This window comes from Aethalodelphis obliquidens, unplaced genomic scaffold, assembly GCF_003676395.1.
Source record: "Aethalodelphis obliquidens isolate GAN/ISIS:26980383/991018 unplaced genomic scaffold, ASM367639v1 scaffold81, whole genome shotgun sequence".
Taxonomy (NCBI): domain Eukaryota; kingdom Metazoa; phylum Chordata; class Mammalia; order Artiodactyla; family Delphinidae; genus Aethalodelphis; species Aethalodelphis obliquidens.
The window spans coordinates 818,048-836,917 of NW_020838025.1; the positions used below are offsets into that span (position 1 = coordinate 818,048).

At 36.2% G+C, this 18,870-nt stretch overlaps 1 pseudogene; it reads left to right on the forward strand.

Moving 5' to 3' along the window:
- The first annotated feature begins 1,330 nt into the window (after window positions 1–1,330).
- LOC113612699 (SIN3-HDAC complex-associated factor pseudogene) lies at window positions 1,331–2,064 on the forward strand (annotated as a pseudogene).
- Window positions 2,065–18,870: the final 16,806 nt, after the last annotated feature.

Consider the following 18,870-nt stretch of genomic DNA (forward strand, 5'->3'; position numbering starts at 1 on the left):
TAATAAACCATCAAAACAATGGCTTTCAATTAAAGCTTTTGTTTGCAATTAATAACAAATGCTTTAAAAAACATAATATATTTTCCTTTAATATTTTAGCACTTTACGGCAGTAATCAACTGTCTTTTTAAGTCATATTTAACAATTTTTTTCCAGAAAATTCATTTATTCAACAACATTGAGATATTATAGCATCATGTAAAGCTGTCTTTAGCTTTACTATTAGAAAGAATGTTGGAGATCCAAATTAAGGAGTAGTAAGTGGTGATCCCCAACCAATATTTCCCCAGTGAGTCAAATTTAAGATTTATAGCATATAAAGGGGGAAATCTCCATTTTTTAATCTTTCAAGTTTATTATAACTTCTTTTTCTATGTCAATATGTTTTCATTGGTGGATCACCAAAGATAATACATACTCTTCTCCAAAGGTAACTTAGAGACCTCACATTACTCTTTCACCAGATTTATAAAGGATAAATGATTTTTATACATGGCTTCATTCCTTTTTACTATTTGACACTGTGGCGGATCCTGATTTTAAACACCATAACTCACTCAATATAATTATGCCCTATTTTATAGCTTGCTGTATTATATTTGAAAAGCATGTTATTCATTGTGGTCTGAAAACATTCATAGGATAAGTGTGAAGGTATTAATTTAGTTAATAATGTCTCAAGCAATGTGCATATAATATTAAAATAGATGTTTTCTTTGACTGCTAGCAACACACACATTATAGCAAAAAAAAAAGAAATTATTTATTTTGAAGGCTAGTCATGTTATACTAGTATCTAACAAGTAGTGAGATAAATATCAGAAACTAGATTTTATTTTTTTTTAACTTTTTATTTTATATTGGAGTATAGGTGATTAACAACGTTGTGTTAGTTTCAGGTGTACAGCAAAGTGATTCAGTTATACATATACATGTATCTATTCTTTTTCAAATTCTTTTCCCATTTAGGTTGTTACATAATATTGAGCAGAGTTCCCTGTGCTATACCGTAGGTCCTTTTTGGTTATCCATTTTAAATATAGCAGTGTGTAGATGTCGATCCCAAACTCCCTAACTATCCCTCCCCCTCCCACCCTTCTTCCCCGGTAACCATAAGTTCATTCTCTAAGTCTGTGAGTCTAGATTTTATTTTAATGCACCATAAAGTAAAAAGGAAAAGGAGATGGGGTTAGTTAATTAAAAATAAGTACATTTTGAAGGCAGTCGAGGAGGAGGGAGCGGTTGGGAGGTGGGCTTGGCTTGGCGTGCACTCCGCACCTCGGGAACGGTATTGCGCGTGGAACGTCTGCTTTTGGCAGACTGTTGCCCAGAAGAAAATATGTTTGGTTTTCACAAGCCAAAGATGTACCGAAGTACAGAGGGCTGCTCTATTTGCAGAGCTAAATCCTCCAGTTCTCGATTCACTGACAGTAAACGCTATGAAAAGGACTTCCAGAGCTGTTTTGGGTTACATGAGACTCGTTCAGGAGACATCTGTAATGCCTGTGTCCTGCTTGTGAAAAGATGGAAGAAATTGCCAGCAGGATCAAAAAAAAAACTGGAATCATGTGGTAGATGCAAGGGCAGGACCCAGTCTAAAGACTACCCTGAAACCAAAGAAAGTGAAAACTCTATCTGGAAACAGGATAAAAAGCAACCAGATCAGTAAACTGCAGAAGGAATTTAAACGTCACCATTCTGATGCTCACAGTACCACCTCAAGTGCCTCTCCAGCTCAATCTCCCTGTTATAGTAACCAGTCAGATGATGGCTCAGATACAGAGATGGCTTCTGGCTCTAACAGAACGCCAGTGTTTTCCTTGTTAGATCTCACGTACTGGAAAAGACAGAAAATATGCTGTGGCATTATCTATAAAGGCCGTTTTGGGGAAGTCCTCATCGACACACATCTATTCAAGCCTTGCTGCAGCAATAAGAAAGCAGCTGCTGAGAAGCCGGAGGCTCAGGGGCCAGAGCCTCTGCCCATCTCCACTCAGGAGTGGTGACTGAGGCTGATGTAGAAGGGGAACAAAAAATGAGTTAAATTTTGGAAAACACCAACAAAATGACCCTCCTATTTTTAACTTGGATACCTGTCATTCTGCCAAAAGATGATTTCTAGAATAGTGTTGAGTGGGTTGTTTTCCCTCCAGTTCCACAAAGTCTGAAGCCAGTATCTAGCTTACTAAAAGGAAAAAAAGAAGTGTACATAATATTTAAGATGCTGAGTATTTCATAGGAAAGCTGAATGCTGCTGTAAAGTGCTCTTTAAGGCTTTTTTAAAAAATCCCCTTCTAATGAATGAAATTAGGGGAATTTCAGGGGACAGAGATGGGATTTGTTGTATGATAAACGTATGTAGTTTTAATCTTCCTATATTGAGAAGCCGTGGTTGGAGCATTTTTTAAGATGGCTGGCTACACTTGTTTTCCTTCGTTATAATAAATTTGTCATAACTCAGTAAACACAGACTTGCCCCTAGAGGTAGTTGTTAATAACTTTGAAATATTAAGGTGTTGCCAAGGTTCTGATGATTCAAACCTGTACTACTGAATATTAAGCGGGACAGACTAAGCTCTCTAGTGCGAATATCTTGGAGTAATTTCTAAATATACAGAGGTAACGACTGTATATGTTGCATCCTGTGTCACCTCCCTCCATATTGATATTTGATAAAGTTTTTAATTTATATGAAACTTCTAAAGCAGAATCAAAGTTCCTCTTGGGGAAATGTCAAATCTTTAGGATAGGCAATCCTATATGAATAGTACCAACGCATTACCCCTTGGTAGAGAATGCACTCTATTAAAATGTTAAATTATCTGAAAAATAAAATGTGCAAGTCTTCAGGATGGCACATGAAAAAAACAAAGGTTAATGCTTCTTGGGGCACATTTCTTAGAGGGCTTGCAAGTGTGTAAATAATTTGTTTATGTTACATGACTGGTGACTTCAATGAAAATCTGCACAATTCAGTTTTAGCTCTGGATTACTTCGGTTGACCTTTGTGAAGGTTTTATCTGTGTAGAATGGTTGTTTGACTTGTTTTAACCTATTAGGGTTTTGGGTTTTGGGTTTTTGTTTTTTGTTTTTCATTCTATATTAAAGTAAAATTCTACTAAAAGAAAAGAGGTGTGTGTTAATGCTGAGTGGGTTGGTTTTGGTTTGGTTTCTTTTAGTCAGGCTTTCTGAACATTGAGGTGTTAGATGATACATCCTAAATGTGGAGCTCTTCAATTGTAAAACCTTCATTAAAAGCCTTTTACTTGAACCCAAACCAAAGTACTATCTATTGCCTCTTTTCTAAAAGTTCAGGAAGAATATATCACCAGTTCAGACTGTTCATAATGTGGGAGGATCATTTGCCTACCTTGTAATAACATGACTCAGTGCTTATTTTTAAAACTGGATTTTAAAGATTGGATAGTATAAATAACAAGAAGTGAGCCAATTTTTATGGGTACCTTATAGTTCTTAATCTAAACTTAAAATTTTATATTTCTTCCTTTGGAAAAAACTACAAGCCACCATATGCACAGACTACATAGTGAGTTGGGTCAGCTCTCCCACAGACTTTGAGGTGTATTACAAGAATCCCAGCCATTATCATCTTCCTCCTGAGTTATTTTGAAATGGTTTTTTTTTCTCTTTTTTTTTTTGTACATTTTGGCTGCAGTATTGGTGGTAGAATATACTATAATATGGATCATCTCTACTTCTGTATTTATTTATTTATTACTAGACCTCAACCACAGTCTTCTTTTTCCCCTTCCACCTCTCTTTGCCTGTAGGATGTACTGTATGTAGTCATGTACTTTGTATTAATATATTAGAAATCTACAAATCTGTTTTGTACTTTTTATACTGTTGGATACTTATAATCAAAACTTTTACTAGGGTATTGAATAAATTTAGTCTTACTAGAAAAAAAAAAAAAAAAGTACATTTTTACCCTCTTAAGGCAATTTCCAGGTCGTGTAGTGTTGATGGAAAGACCATGAACCTTCCACTCAAAGAGATGTGATTTTTAATTTCTGTTCCACTACTAATTAGTTAAGTGATTCAGCACATAGTAATTAATCTCTCTGAGACTTTATTCTTACCTGCAATGGGAGAGTACCTACTAACTTCTGGGCCTCTGTGAAAATTAAATACAGTAAGTAGGTAGGGCAGTTAATAGTGACTGACAGATAATAAATAATCATTACATGATTGATGTTGTTGTTGTTGAATCTACCTTTAGAATTTGAAGCATTGACAGGACAATTCCATGATTTGTGAGTCTTCTTAGCTATGATATCGTTCCTTTTCTCAACATCTCTTCTCAGATTCTTCTACCATTTCTTTGTAAATTTACCTTATTGCTTATAAATTCTATTACAGAGAATTAATCACAAATTTGAGATGTCTTATACAGCTGACTATATCATTATCATGTGGCTTCTTAATATTTTTAGGCAACCAAGCTCACTTAAGAGATATGGAATCCACAATAAATGAAGAATAATATACAGTTGACCCTTGAATAATGCAGGGGTAAGGGGCACTAACCCCAGCACAGTTGAAAATTTGCACATGACTTTTGACTCCCCAAAAACTTAACTGCTAATAGCCTACTGTTGACTGGAAGCCTTACCAATAATATGAATCATCAATTAACACATATTTTGTGTGTTATATGTATTATATACTGTATTCTTACAAGAAAGTAAGCTAGAGAAAAGCAATGTTATTAAGAAAATCATGAGGAAGAGAAAATACATACATTTACAGCACTGTACTGTAATTATGGATACCATAAATTTGTCATCTGTTTACAAGATATCATCTTGTCTGTCAGTACCTACATCAATATTGTCTTATAGAATACAAAGCACTATAGATGTTAGATGTATTACTAACGCTAGACATTAGAAATGAAAAGATGGTGTGATAAAGGTATTCATATTTTCAGGTAAAACAATTCATGCCTTGATAATGAAGAAGCAGCAGTATGATGGCTTTATGGTAGCCTAGTATAACTGATACGATTGCCTCATGGTAGCCTAGCTTACACACTAATGGATGAATTGTTATAAAAATGTTATGGCGTATAATATTACAGTCATATTCATAACACAATATTGGAAAGATTGTTACATTTTTTTTTAAAAAACCACTTACCACTGATGATAGGCTAATACGTAGTTTCTCCAATTATGAGAGAGAGGGGCATACTGTACAGTAATGTAATTCTTTGAAAGCAAATTATAAAACAATAAGGAAACCTACACATTATTAAGTGTATACTAAATAGCACTCACCGTATGCCTATGTAAGGATAGATTGTCCACCTCAATACAAATCTTGCACATGGTGTTCTACACAATGAATACTTAGGCATGATGATAATGACACATAAACATGTCATACAGTTCTTGCCATGTAGTTATTACATTTTCACACACAAACACAACACATCAGTTTATGAACTATACAGCATGATGATTATTTAGTGTGCATTAAGGGGAAGTGAATCATTCACACTGAATAGCCTGAGGGAGAAGAGGAAGCGGAGGGGTTGGTCTTACTGCCTCCAGGGTAGCAGAAGCAGAAGACGGAGAGGAAGTGGAAGGGAAGGCAGAAGAGGCAGGTACACTCAGTGTAACTTTATGGAAATACATCATAATTTCCACCTGAATTTTTGCTTTTTCATTTCTCTAAAAATGTTGCTATATGGTACCAATTCTTCTTCCACCATTTCCTTTGGTTTCAATGCCCATATCATAGAAGGGTCCCTGTCATAAAAGAAGTCAAAAGGAGTCTTGAACAATCAAAACCCTTCTGCCAGATTGTCTAACATCAATTTTTTTTCTGGCACTGCTTCTTCTACATCTTCTCTCTTATCATCTGGCACTGGTTCAGAAGCACTCATCTCCATCAAGTGGTCTTCTGTTCATTCCTCTGGTGTGGTGTCTATTAGCTCTTGAATTTCTCCGAGAGCCATATCTTGAAAGCTTTCACCCTCATCTTTTTTTTTTTTAACCATATCCATAATCTTTTTCATGATTTCCTTGATTGGCTCTGTCATAAATCCTGTGAAGTCATGCACAACATATGGACATAATTTTCTCCAGCAGGAATTTATTGTTTTAGGCTTAATGGCTTTCATGGCTTTTTCGATTACAACAGCGGCATCTTCAGTGGTGTAATCTTTCCAGACTTTTATGTTGTTCTCTCTGTTGAGGTTCTCTTCCATTGCATTGACAATCCCTTCCATAGTGTACCATGTGTAATGAGCCTTAAAGGTCCTTATGACCCCCTGATCTACAGGCTGAATTTAGAGATGTTGTGTTTGGGGACAAGTAGACCACTTTGATGCCTTTTGTCTTGAACTCATGGGGTTCTGGGTGGCCAGGGGCATTGTTCAATATTGAAAGAACTTTAAAACACAGTCCCTTACTGATACGGTACTCCCTGATTTCAGAGACAAAGCATTGATAGAATAAATCCAGAAAAATGGATCTTGTTGTTCAGGCCTTCTTGTTGTAAAATCAAAAGACTGGCAGCTGGTATTTGTCTTTTTCCTTCCAGGCTCAGGAGTTTGCAGCTTTATAGATGAAGGTAGTCCTGATCATAAGCCCGACTGCATTTGCATAGGTCAGTAGAGTTAGCCTACCCCTTCCTGTCTTAAATCCTGGTGCTAGCTTCTCTTCCTTAATAATAAATGCATTTTGTGACTTTTTTTTCCCAGAATAAGACACTTCTGTCTGCATTAAAAACCTGTTCAGGCAGGTATCCTTTCTCCTCAATAGTTTTCTTAATTGTGTCTGGGAACTTGTCTGCTGCCTCTTGGTCAGCAGAAGCTGCTGCTTCTGTTATTTTGACATTTTTAAAGCCAGACCACTTTCTAAAATTATCAAACCATCCTTTGCTTGCATTAAATTCTCCAGTTTTAGATCCTTCACCTTCCTTTTCTTTTAAGTTATCATATAATGATTTCACTTTCTCTTGAATTATATTAGAGTCTACAGGTATGATTTTCTTATAGCAATCCTGCACCCACATAAAAGCTGCATTTTCAATAAGAGGTAAAAAGGTATTTCATGAAAAGTGCAAGGTTTTCATGCCTGCTGTCCTAGCTGCAGTGACAGTTTCATGAATTTCCTTTTTTTTTTTTAAACGTCTCCTTATGCTGGATTTGTTTATCTTGGAATGGTGGGCAACCACCATTTCAGACCTCAATCTGCAGTACCTATTAAACAACTGAACTTTTTTTCTTGTCATGTCATGACTTTGCTTCTTGGGAGCACTTCCAGCATCACTAGAGGCACTTCGTATGGGTACCATGGTGTCATTTAAAGTTATGGTATTGTACTAAACACAATGAAAAATACACAAGAACCTTGAGAGTTCACTGCAATATGAAATTTCCTGGAGAGGTGAACTCATGTGGAGACGATTAGCGTCACAAAGTGTTTTAAGCAAATACTTGCAACACTTGTGCTCTCTGCAATAGCAACAGGAGGTGGCTACAGAATTATTACAGTAGGACAGTGTGTACTACAGTTTTATGCAGCTACGATTTAATACTGAATCTTTATGTTTGTTTACATTTACGGTCTGTGTGCATAAGTTCTGATAAATTTTAACATTTTATAATAGAGTTGTGTATATTTTATGGTGATAAATGGTAGAATAGTATCTACATAGATTTCATGCGTTCATATCATATCTTTTTCTTAATTTTTTCAGCATTTCAAGGCTACACGGTTTATCTGAGAGTATTTTCAAACTGTCACAAGTCTCCAGAATTTTTTCCGATATATTTATTGAAAAAAATCTGCATATAAGTAGACCCACACAGTTCAAACCCATGTTGTTCAAGGGTCAGCCATACTTAGGAAATGATTCCACAGATGCATCTGAAGTGAGGCAGTGATAGATTTTTTGTCCATCCTTGTGTACAGTAAACAAACAGTGGAATACAGTGCAAACAACAGTAGATTTAGTCACATGCAGCACCTCTTCTTTAAAAGTGGTAAATAAATCAGAGGTTTTTAAATTTAGGGTATTTCCTTCTTTTTTCTATGTTAAAAATTACTCTTTAAAAATACCCAATTAAAGGTTTTTAGTCCAGGTTTTTAGCTTTTTTAGTTTTTAGTTTTAGTTTTTAGTGTTTAATTTTTCCTTTCTCACACACACACAAAAACTAGCAAAATCATGTGATTATCATCCTTTCAGGTGTACTGCCTATTATTTCATAGTGTTGACAAAAGTTCAAACTCCTCTGTAAGAATAAGAGAGAACAGAAGTCTATCTAGGCTGGGGTTCTGGGAGATGAGCTTAAATGAGGAGTAAGATAGGGCCAAGCCTACCTTGTGCAGGAAGGATCCTAGGCAGAAGTGGAGGCAAGCTTCCATGGAGGAGGGCAGCTCAAGAGCCACATAAACTATCCTCACAGACAATCAATCCCAAAGGGACCAAGCACAGAGATGAAAATGGTTACAAGGCACTAGGTCTGTAAATAGAGGTAAATATATGAAGAAGCCAGATAAGAAGATGAGCCTGATAAAGACCCAGTAGGTAGAACCGTGGACAGTTTTTTCAGTTGTCCATGGTCTTATCCATGGATGTGAATGGAGCCCTTAAAGGTGTCAAATCAGTGCAAAGAAAACAACCAGGAGATACTATCATTCCCTCAATAGCTGACTTTGGCAAATGTTGGTTTAAAAGAGAGCCTTCAGTTCTACCTTCATCCAATGTTCTTTGAGCACTTGTATGGCAGGATGATCTATTAAATGACTTTCCTTAGTCACTTCAAGCTGACAATAAAACTTTCCTTTACTAAAAAACAATTCATTGCCAGACCCAGGGTGAAAACATACAAGGTGAGTCTAGAATATTATTTCTTGCCATACCAATATGCTAGGAAACTATCAGCTACTGGAGTTGTGTCAAAAGGACTTAAGGACCAACTTTAAGCTCTCACTAGCCAAAGTTAAGAAGACTTGAGTATCAATAAAGAAAACTGCAACTAATAGAAAATAATTTAAAAATGTATACCCATAAATTCATAATAATATTTTAAAGATAATAATAATTGGTCACCTTAGGAGGATCTTAGGGTTTCAATCATTATTTTGAAAACTGGTAACAAAGGAAAAGAATAAAAAATCTGTTATGCTGTTAAAACATACTGTACCTCAGGATAACTCAATAGTTGATGAGGGAGCTAACAAATGAAAATGAGTTGACAGAATTTCTTAGCCTCTAATGCATTAATGGATCTGGGGAATGATCATCAGTGGCTCGCGACATCACAAAAAGGGAGGCAACCAGACATTATATGTCTCCTGATGGAAGTATACATCAACTATGCAGTATTTTTCAAAAAAAAAAAAGTGAACCTGAGTCTTATCAAACCTCTAAATCTAACTTCCAGTTCACAGAGGACAGAGGAAACTTACAAATTGACAGCACAGGAAGCAGTCTGATCTACCAAATCCAGACTGGAAAAACGATGCATTTCTTCAACAAACAAATTTCAAGAAAAGAAAAAGATTGAAGGAGAACCTATAGTTGGAGAGATACTTAAGAGACAGCAACTAATCTAAACGCTAACCTAATCTTATTTGGATCCTGATTAAACAATCTGCTAAAAAAGGAAGAAAAGGGGAGAGAAACAGATTTGGTGGGGCTGGGGGAGAGAGAGAGAGAAAATTGGGCAAGTGGAAAAACATAACTCCAGTCTATAAACTCCATGTGATAGGACTTTTTGCAAATATTTTTAGGCATGATAATGGTATTAAGGTTATGTTTAAAAGAGCAATATTTATCTTTGAGATATACATACTAAAGTATTTACAGATGGAAAGACATGATATTTGGAATTTCTTTCAAAATAATCTGGAAAGAACTGGTGGAACATAGATCAAAGAAATTTGACCATGAGTTTGTTGAAGGTGGATAATGGGGATTCCTTATTTTATTTTCTCTACTTTTAACATATAAAAATTTCCATAAAATTAAGAAAAACCTATTGACCTTGATGACATCCTATTTGGATGAATTTTTGTGGTTAGGATCACAATTCTAAACATGTTAAAAGTTATCAAAAGGAAAGAACATTGCTATAACCCCTGCCTTACAGTTTTGATATGAAGTCACAGATAACACACAAAAAGTTCCTAGCCATTGTCTTGCAAATCTAAGTTGTCCAATAAATAATGGTTACTATTATTATGTGTTTGACCATTGTAGCATCCAAAGTGAGTGCTGCTGAAAAGACAAAGTAGAATCTTCCTGGATATGGGGTAAATTGAGATTATGCCACAAGCATCATCACTGCACAAAATAGAGGAGAAGTAATTACCCAAAACAAAAGGGAAAATTGGTATGTTTCACCACAGGTAAAAGAACAGAGGCTGGGTAGCAAAAAAAAAATAATCCACCATATGGAGAAAACAGGAAACTTCTGCTTTAAGCCTGGTACTTGGCTTTATATAAACTAAGGATTCAGTACTGATAGGGTAATACCAGTAACATTTAAGTTACATCCTAAATCCAAACTAAATTTTTATGAAAAGATTTAGAGTATATGTTACGGTGATTAATTTTAGTCAGATCACACAATAATTAATATTTAGTTTCAAGTAGAATTCTTTAAAATATACATTATTATCTTCTAATGTCAATTTGAGAATGTATCAATATCTCACAATTTATATAAACTGAGTAAAATGTCACCATCAAAGTTATAGGATAAGTTTTTGAATGATATGCCTAAAGTCATAAATACATTTTTGAAAGACCACAATTTACTCTGCCATACACATATAAAAGTGTCTGACTACAATGAAGAAAACCAAAACATAGTATTTTAAATTTTGTTCATATAATGGCTTAAAATATTCTGTTCTGGAAAAAATGCTGACTTTTTTACATGGCTAAGATTTCAAAAGCCCTTAATTTCTTTCAGAAGGCAGCCTGTATCAGAAAACAGCACTAAAGTGATAATTACATTGGTAATGATTAAATATATAAATTTCCTTTTAGTTAAGCCCTCACTAAAAATACTGTTCAAAAGATATAGGAGGAGCTTGGGGTAACTTATTTGAAAGATGCAACCCAGTAACTCAGCAGATATTTATGATTCTTCCTTTCTCCAAGAACTGTTCGAAATCCTTCGTATACAATGATGAGTAAGATACCATACCATCCCCTCCTTTAGTGCCCAGTGAAGAAGAGAAGACCTCTGTCTAAAGAATGACTGTATGCTATAACGAATGCCATGACAGAGGCAAAAACTCAATGCTATGCAAGATGGAAAAGAGGTGCTAAGATTTTCTCAGGGTCCAAGAGTAAGGAAAGTTGAGTAGAATATGAAATAAGTAGTAGAAGCACAGTTGACTGTAAACGAGAGTCATTAGATTACATACTCCAAATTAATATTTCAAATTCGTAGAGTCATGGTCACATAATACACATATTTTTAGAAGGATTACTTTGGCAGTAGTGGAAATGGATTGGAATGGCTGAGGCTGGAAACAAGAACACCGGAAGAAAGATATTTCAAGAGGGGAAAATTAGGACAAAGACAGGTGAATGGACGGGAAAGTTGTACGTGAGGATATTTAGAAGGTAGGATTCAGGAGACTTTGTGAATGAGCAGAAAGAGGGAAATGGAGTAAGAAAAGCAGTTAGTGGTTCTTAAAGCAGAGTACCTGGAACAGCAGCAGCAGCATCCCCTGGGAACTTTTAAGAAATGTAAATTCTTGGACCTCGCTCCAGACCTTCCAGATAAACTCTGGATATGGAGCCCAGCAATCTACGTTTAATAAGCCCTCCAGGCAATTCCGATGCATGCCACAGTTTGAAAAGCACTTGCAGCGGTTGATTCTCAAAATTAGCTGCATTGGAGAATTGCCTGGGGAGCTTAGAAAAAGAAAATTCCCACCCCAGAGATTCTGGTTTCATTGGGCCAGACTGTAACCTAGACATCAGGATTTATATATATATATATATATATATATATATATATATATATATATTTTAACTGAAGTATAGTTGATTTACAATGTCATGTTAATTACTGCTGTACAACAAAGTGATTCAGTTATACATATATATATACATTCTTTTTTTTTAATATTCTTTTCCATTATGGTTTATTGTAGGATATTGAATATAGTTCTCTGTGCTATACAGTAGGAACTTGTTGTTTATCCATTCTATATATAATAGCTTACATCTGCTAGCCTCAACGTCCCACTCCAGCCCTCTCCCCTCCCCCATCCCAATGGCAACCACCAGTCTCTTCTCTATGTCTGTGATCCTGTTTCTGTTTCATAGATAGGTCCATTTGTGTCATATTTCAGATTCCACATATAAGTGATATCATATGGTATTTGTCTTTCTCTTTCTGACTTTCTTCACTTAGTATGATAGTCTCTAGTTTCATCCACGTTGCTGCAAATGGCATTATTTCATTCTTTTTTATGGCTGAGTAGTATTCCATTGTATATATGTACCACATCTTCTTTATCCATTCATCTGTTGATGAACATTTAGGTTGTTTCCATGTCTTGGCTATTGTAAACAGTGCTCTATGAACATTGGGTTACATGTATCTTTTTGAATTATAGTTTTTTTTTGTTTTTGTTTTGTTTTGTTTTGTTTTTTTGTGGTACGTGGGCCTCTCACTGTTGTGGCCTCTCCCGTTATGGAGCACAGGCTCGGACGTGCAGGCTCAGCGGCCATGGCTCACGGGCCCAGCTGCTTCGCAGCATATGGGATCTTCCCAGACCGGGGCACGAACCCGTGTCCCCTGCATTGGCAGGCGGACTCTCAACCACTGTGCCACCAGGGAAGCCCTGAATTATAGTTTTGTCCGGGTACATGCCCAGGAGTGGAATTGCTGGATCGTATGGTATCTATGTTTTTAGTTTTTTGAGGAACCTCCATACTGTTCTCCATAGTGGCTGCACCAACTTACATCCCCACCAACAGTGTAGGAGGGTTCCCTTTCCTCCACACCCTCTCCAGCATTTGTTATTTGTAGACTTTTTAATGGTGGCCATTCTGACTGGTGTGAGGTGGTACCTCATTGTAGTTTTGATTTTCATTTCTCTAATAATTAGTGATCATGAGCAGTTTTTCATAGACATCAGGATTTTTTAAAGTTCCCCCAGCTGATTTCAGTGTGTGTCCACTTGTGTAGACTGCTGGTTCTGATTGGGGAGCTGAGTGGATAGTGCTGATACTCACCAAGGAAAAGGGGAAGGTTTAAGAGAAAATCTGGGGCTTCCAGATTTAAGTGGGAATAACAATAGAACCTACCTGTTAGGACTGACTGAGGATTTAAAGCATTAATAATCGTAAAGTTCTTGGAACAGTGCCTGGCACATGGTAAGTGCCATGTAAATTTTATGAAATAAATTTTTTTTAAGTTAGCATGGAACATTTGGTGTATAAATCAAAAGGCAATTCAAGGGCTTCCTAGTACAAGGGAAGTAATTTGCACCAGGCGAGCCTCACTTGTGTCTCCAGGAGACACATACATTATAACTCCTGTAACTAGACTGCCAAATCCTTGCAGACAGGTGCCATGGCTTACTCACCTTTGTATTCCCACTTTCTAGCACAATGCCTAGCCTATGGTAATTAATAAATATTCACTGAATAAATGAACTCATGATGGATTATTCATTTCATTCATTAAGTTTTACTCTGTGTAGAAGATAAGATCTCATATGGTATCTTCCAAGTGGAAATAACCAGTTTCGGGATGATGATTTAAGCCAAAGTGTCCCAAGGTGAAGGTAGAAGATAAAGAGAACTGCACTACACATCCTACCTCATTTAGCTCTAGCCAGGAAATCAGGTAGGTCTGGGCCTGCAGAAGGATCTATCAGAGATTCTGGGAGGGGCAGAGGCAGGGAAATGAGGTTGGGACTGACATTTGGAGCGGAGGGGGAAAATAAAAAGACTTAGACAACCAGAAAATCATTCTGAAGCAGTTTTCATTAGCCTAGCAGAAGAATAGGGCAATTTTATAATGTCAGAAATTCTGCCAAAGAAATTAAAGCATGATTTAAGACTTGATAGACTTGGAATCTGGGCCAGCTCTGCCATTAGCAAGCTCCTCACCTTGCATGAGTCACCTAGCCTACCAAGTCTCTCTAAGCCTCAGTTTTCTCCTCTCCAAAATAAGGCATTGACTAATGATCCAGAAGGTCCTTTGCAGTTCTGTAGTTCTTTGATTCTAACAGCAGACTGAAAATTTAAGCTCTTCCAAGGAAAAATAATATACTTTCTTTTTAATTCATGGAGCTATTGCAGGGACTCTATATCTCCTTTCTGTGTGCAATAATACTGTCTACTCTTAAAATTTATTCTGTGTTTTAGACTTTCACTTGTAATGATATGGACTGACACCCAGCTTAGGATAATTAGCAAAAAATAGAGCTTAATGCACTAGACCAAATTTATTTTTAACTTTGAGTCACCCATCACAACTTTGTAACAATGTGCTATGAAAATCGTAACATCTCTAAAGAGTCTTTGTAAAAAATAGCTTGAAAATACTACAATACCTATTTAGTTTTGAACAATTTATTAGTAAACTTAAACAGCTGTATCCTTCATCTGAGTTACAGTTGCTCTTTAGGCTTACAAAAACAAAACAAAATAAAGCAAAACAAAACAAACAAACAAAACTGAACCACTAACTCTGAAGTGGGTAGGTAAGAAGAATGAGTCACAATTCTGTGACTTTTATGTTTCGATGCAAATTGCACATATCACACCTAGGGATTTGTGTCAAACAGGTTTAAATGGTGGAAACTGATTTATTTATTTTCTTGGTTCACAAAGGTTGGGAGCCTCTAGGCAATCAATCTAACTCTTTGCAAAAAGACATCAGTTATTTGAGATTTTTACCTCAAAACCTACTGTGCCCCCAATGTGCTATCTCTGATTATTGTTAAATGAAGTCTCAGTTGGCAGAAAAGTTCACCATACTAGGGCTCTTGATAGCTTCAGAGAAATACTTCATTAAATTCTAAAGCACTCAAGCCATACCTCCAAAGCACAAGCAAACCTCCAGAGTTTCCTTCAGAAATTACTCACAGCCCAACTACTATTGGGGCCATAAAAGGCATAGCATCAGAACCACAGAGCTAAGGTAGAAACCAGTTCTTTGCTCTGCTAACTCCATAAGGAATATTTTCTTGTTATCAAGATCTCTAAAGCCCCACAAAATACCATGTTCCTGTCAACATCGACTTCAGATAAACACTTCAAACATGAAAGTAGTTCCCAGCAACTGTAATTCAGTTCTTGCTTTGACATATAGCTGGAGCTTGTCATTCTCAATGCAACATTTATCACATTGAGTATTTCTAAGCAGTCCAGAAGGTTCATGCCACTTATCAATTTATCAATAGTTTTGCCCAGTTTGTACATTATGAGTCTTTTGTGTAGGAGTGAGACATTAAGCTAGTGAGTAAAGCTAGCTGAACACACAGCATCTCAAACTCTACAACAGTTTTGTTGTTACCTACTTGCCATCATAAAAAATTGTTCTTTATTAAAAATCTCCTCTGAAGGAGAGTCAGCTGCTCATGATGGTGATTAAAATGCAGAGAATCATAAGCTTCCCAAAGAGAGATACTAACCAGAAAAAAATTCTATGGGGAAAATTACAATATATGCTGTAGTAAATTATTGTCGTGTACACACTGAAATTTTTGAAGTACAGCTACTGCAAATGTTGAAGGTCTGTTTTCATATGCAAAAGGCAAATGATAGTGAACACTTGTAACTATTTGTTAAATCAGCTATACTGTATTAAGAGTAAAAAAGATCACAATGTAGATGAAATTGCTTAGTAACCTGTAAATCACTTTACAAAGAAAAAAATTAAGAGCTATGTAGAGAAAAATACTGAGGCGCATCATCATTTAAGGGTGCTGGGGTGTAATAAAAGATAAAGGAACCTTTTCTGTAATCCTTCTGAGAAAACAAAAACTTCTAGTTATATGTTGCCTCTATGTCATTCATATTTCCACAAGTTCCTAAAAGGGAATTCTGTGTTTGGAAGCGCTACATGAAAAACGAAAAGAGAGAGAAAGACAGAGACAGAGAGAGAAGTAGAGAGAGAGAGACAGACAGAGTGAGAGGGAGAATCTAAAGGGCTAGAAGTTTCGTATATTGCATGTATTCTGTAATATGGGACAATATGGATGAACCTTAAGGACATTATGCTAAGTGAAATAAGCCAGTTACAGATGGAGCGATTCCTTTTAATTGATTTTGATCATCTTTTGTTTTTCTCGGTTTTCAACTATTGCAAAAATATTCTTTCCTTTTGTTACCACTCCAGAAACCTTGTTCCTGGTATTTGTTTTTTTAGCAGAAATTCTTAATTTTGATGTAAAAAGCTACATCAATATTTTTGCCTTATGATTTGTATGTTTTCAGTTTTAATTAATAAGACCTTCACTTCCCTGGCTTCAGAAGAACTTAATAGTTTACCTTTTATATTTAGGTCTTTGATCCATCTAAGATCACCTATATATATATAAGATCAGGATCAATTTTTATTTTTCTCCATAGAGTTAGGTGATGATCCTTCAGGGGACCACACTTGTGATATGTTGTTATATAAATATATAGGCCAGTCTCTGAACTCTGTTCTGTTGCATTGGTAGTTTATGTGTTTTTTTTTTTTTTAAAACATCTTTATTAGAGTATAACTGCTTTACAATGGTGTGTCAGTTTCTGCTTTATAACAAAGTGAATCAGTTCTACATATACATATGTCCCCATATCTCTTCCCTCTTGCATCTCCCTCCCTATCCCACCCCTCTAGGTGGTCACAAAGCACCGAGCTGATCTCCCTGTGCTATGTGGCTGCTTCCCACTAGCTATCTGTTTTACGTTTGGTAGTGTATATATGTCCATGCCAAGCTGGGACAAAGTTTATGTGTTTTTGTACTAATCACACTACCTTTAGAACAATGGCATCATTGTATGAATTACTCCTTTTTTATGACACTGGCTGACCTCTTCATTGACCTCTATCCTTGCAAATAAATTTAAATTTATTGAGTTTTTCAAGAAACTCAACTAGAATTTAATTGGGATTATATTGAATACATAGATAAATTTAGGAAGCATTTATATCATTTTAATACTAAATGTTTTTTACAGAATCATGGAATATCTCTCCTTTATTTAGATCATCTTCTATGATCTTTTATGCAGGTTTTCAAGTTTTCTCTAAATAGGGCTTGAGTGTCCATGGTTAAATTAATTTCTCAGGCATTTCATGATTTTTACTGCTTCAAGGATTTAAATTATGAAAATATATATTTAATTACACTTTCTTTTTTTAACATCTTTATTGGAGTATAATTGCTTTACAATGGTGTATTAGTTTCTGCTTTATAACAAAGTGAGTCAGCTATACATATACATATATCCCCATATCTCCTCCCTCTTACCTTTCCTTCCCACCCTCCCTATCCCACCCCTCTAGGTGGTCACAAAGCACCGAGCTGATCTCCCTGTGCTATGTGGCTGCTTCCCACTAGCTATCTGTTTTACATTTGGTAGTGAATATATGTCCATGCCACTCTCTCACTTCGTCGCAGCTTACCCTTCCCCCTCCCTGTGTCCTCAAGTCCATTCTCTACAGCTGAGTCTTTATTCCTGTCCTGACCCTAGGTTCTTCAGAAGCATTTTTTTTTTTTAGATTCTATATATATATGTTAGCATACGGTATTTGTTTTTCTCTTTCTGACTTACTTCACTCTGTATGACAGACTCTAGATCCATCCACCTCACTACAAATAACTCAATTTCATTTCCTTTTATGGCTGAGTAATATTCCATTGTATACATGTGCCACATCTTCTTTATCCATTCGTCTGTCAATGGACACTTAGGTTGCTTCCATGTCCTGGCTATTGTAAATAGAGCTGCAGTGAACATTGTGGTACATGACTCTTTTTGAATTATGGTTTTCTCAGGGTATGTGCCCAGTAGTGGGATTGCTGGGTCGTATGGTAGTTCTATTTTTAGTTTTTTAAGGAACCTCCATACTCTTCTCCATAGTGGCTGTATCAATTTACATTCCCACCAACAGTGCAAGAGGGTTCCCTTTTCTCCACACCCTCTCCAGCTTATTAAACTTTCTAGTTGGTTGTTGCTCCTATTGATTTTTAAAAATGAATCCTTTGCCCAACAATTGAATTCTCTTTTTAGTTGTAATCATTTTTCTGTGAGTTCTTTTGCTTCCTAGGTTTATGATTATATCATCTGCACATAATAATTTTCTTTCTGAACTTCCACCCAGTCCAATCTCTTGTTTGTATTTTTTCCTCTTAGCATTGGCTAGGACCCCCAGTAATATGTTAAATAGTAATGGTGATCGTAGACATACTTGTCCTGTTTCTATTGGGAGATAATTATCCATGCATATCTTGCATCTCTGTATGTCTTGCAAGCAGAGACACTGACTGTCTTTTTATATTTTCTTTTTAGTGATGTTTGTATCCAAAATAAAAGGCAGACTTGCTTACAGCCTTGGAAGAAAGGGATAGTGTCTCCCTGCAGAGTGAAGGACAGGCGTACTTACTGCCCATGATAAACTGTTTGTGTTCCTAAGCTAGTTCAGGGTTTCTCTCCTGACACAACCTCCATTGTGTGTGTAGGTGTCATCTGGCTCTCTGCATGTGACCCTGTGGGAATTTGGGCTTGGGAAACTGGCACAAGAAAATACTGATACTCACTGCTGTTGTTGTGAATAATAAAGTCCTTTGCTTCTGAACCAGGAATCCCCTTATTTTGCCACGAAACTGCAGCAAGTTAACTTACAAGCTT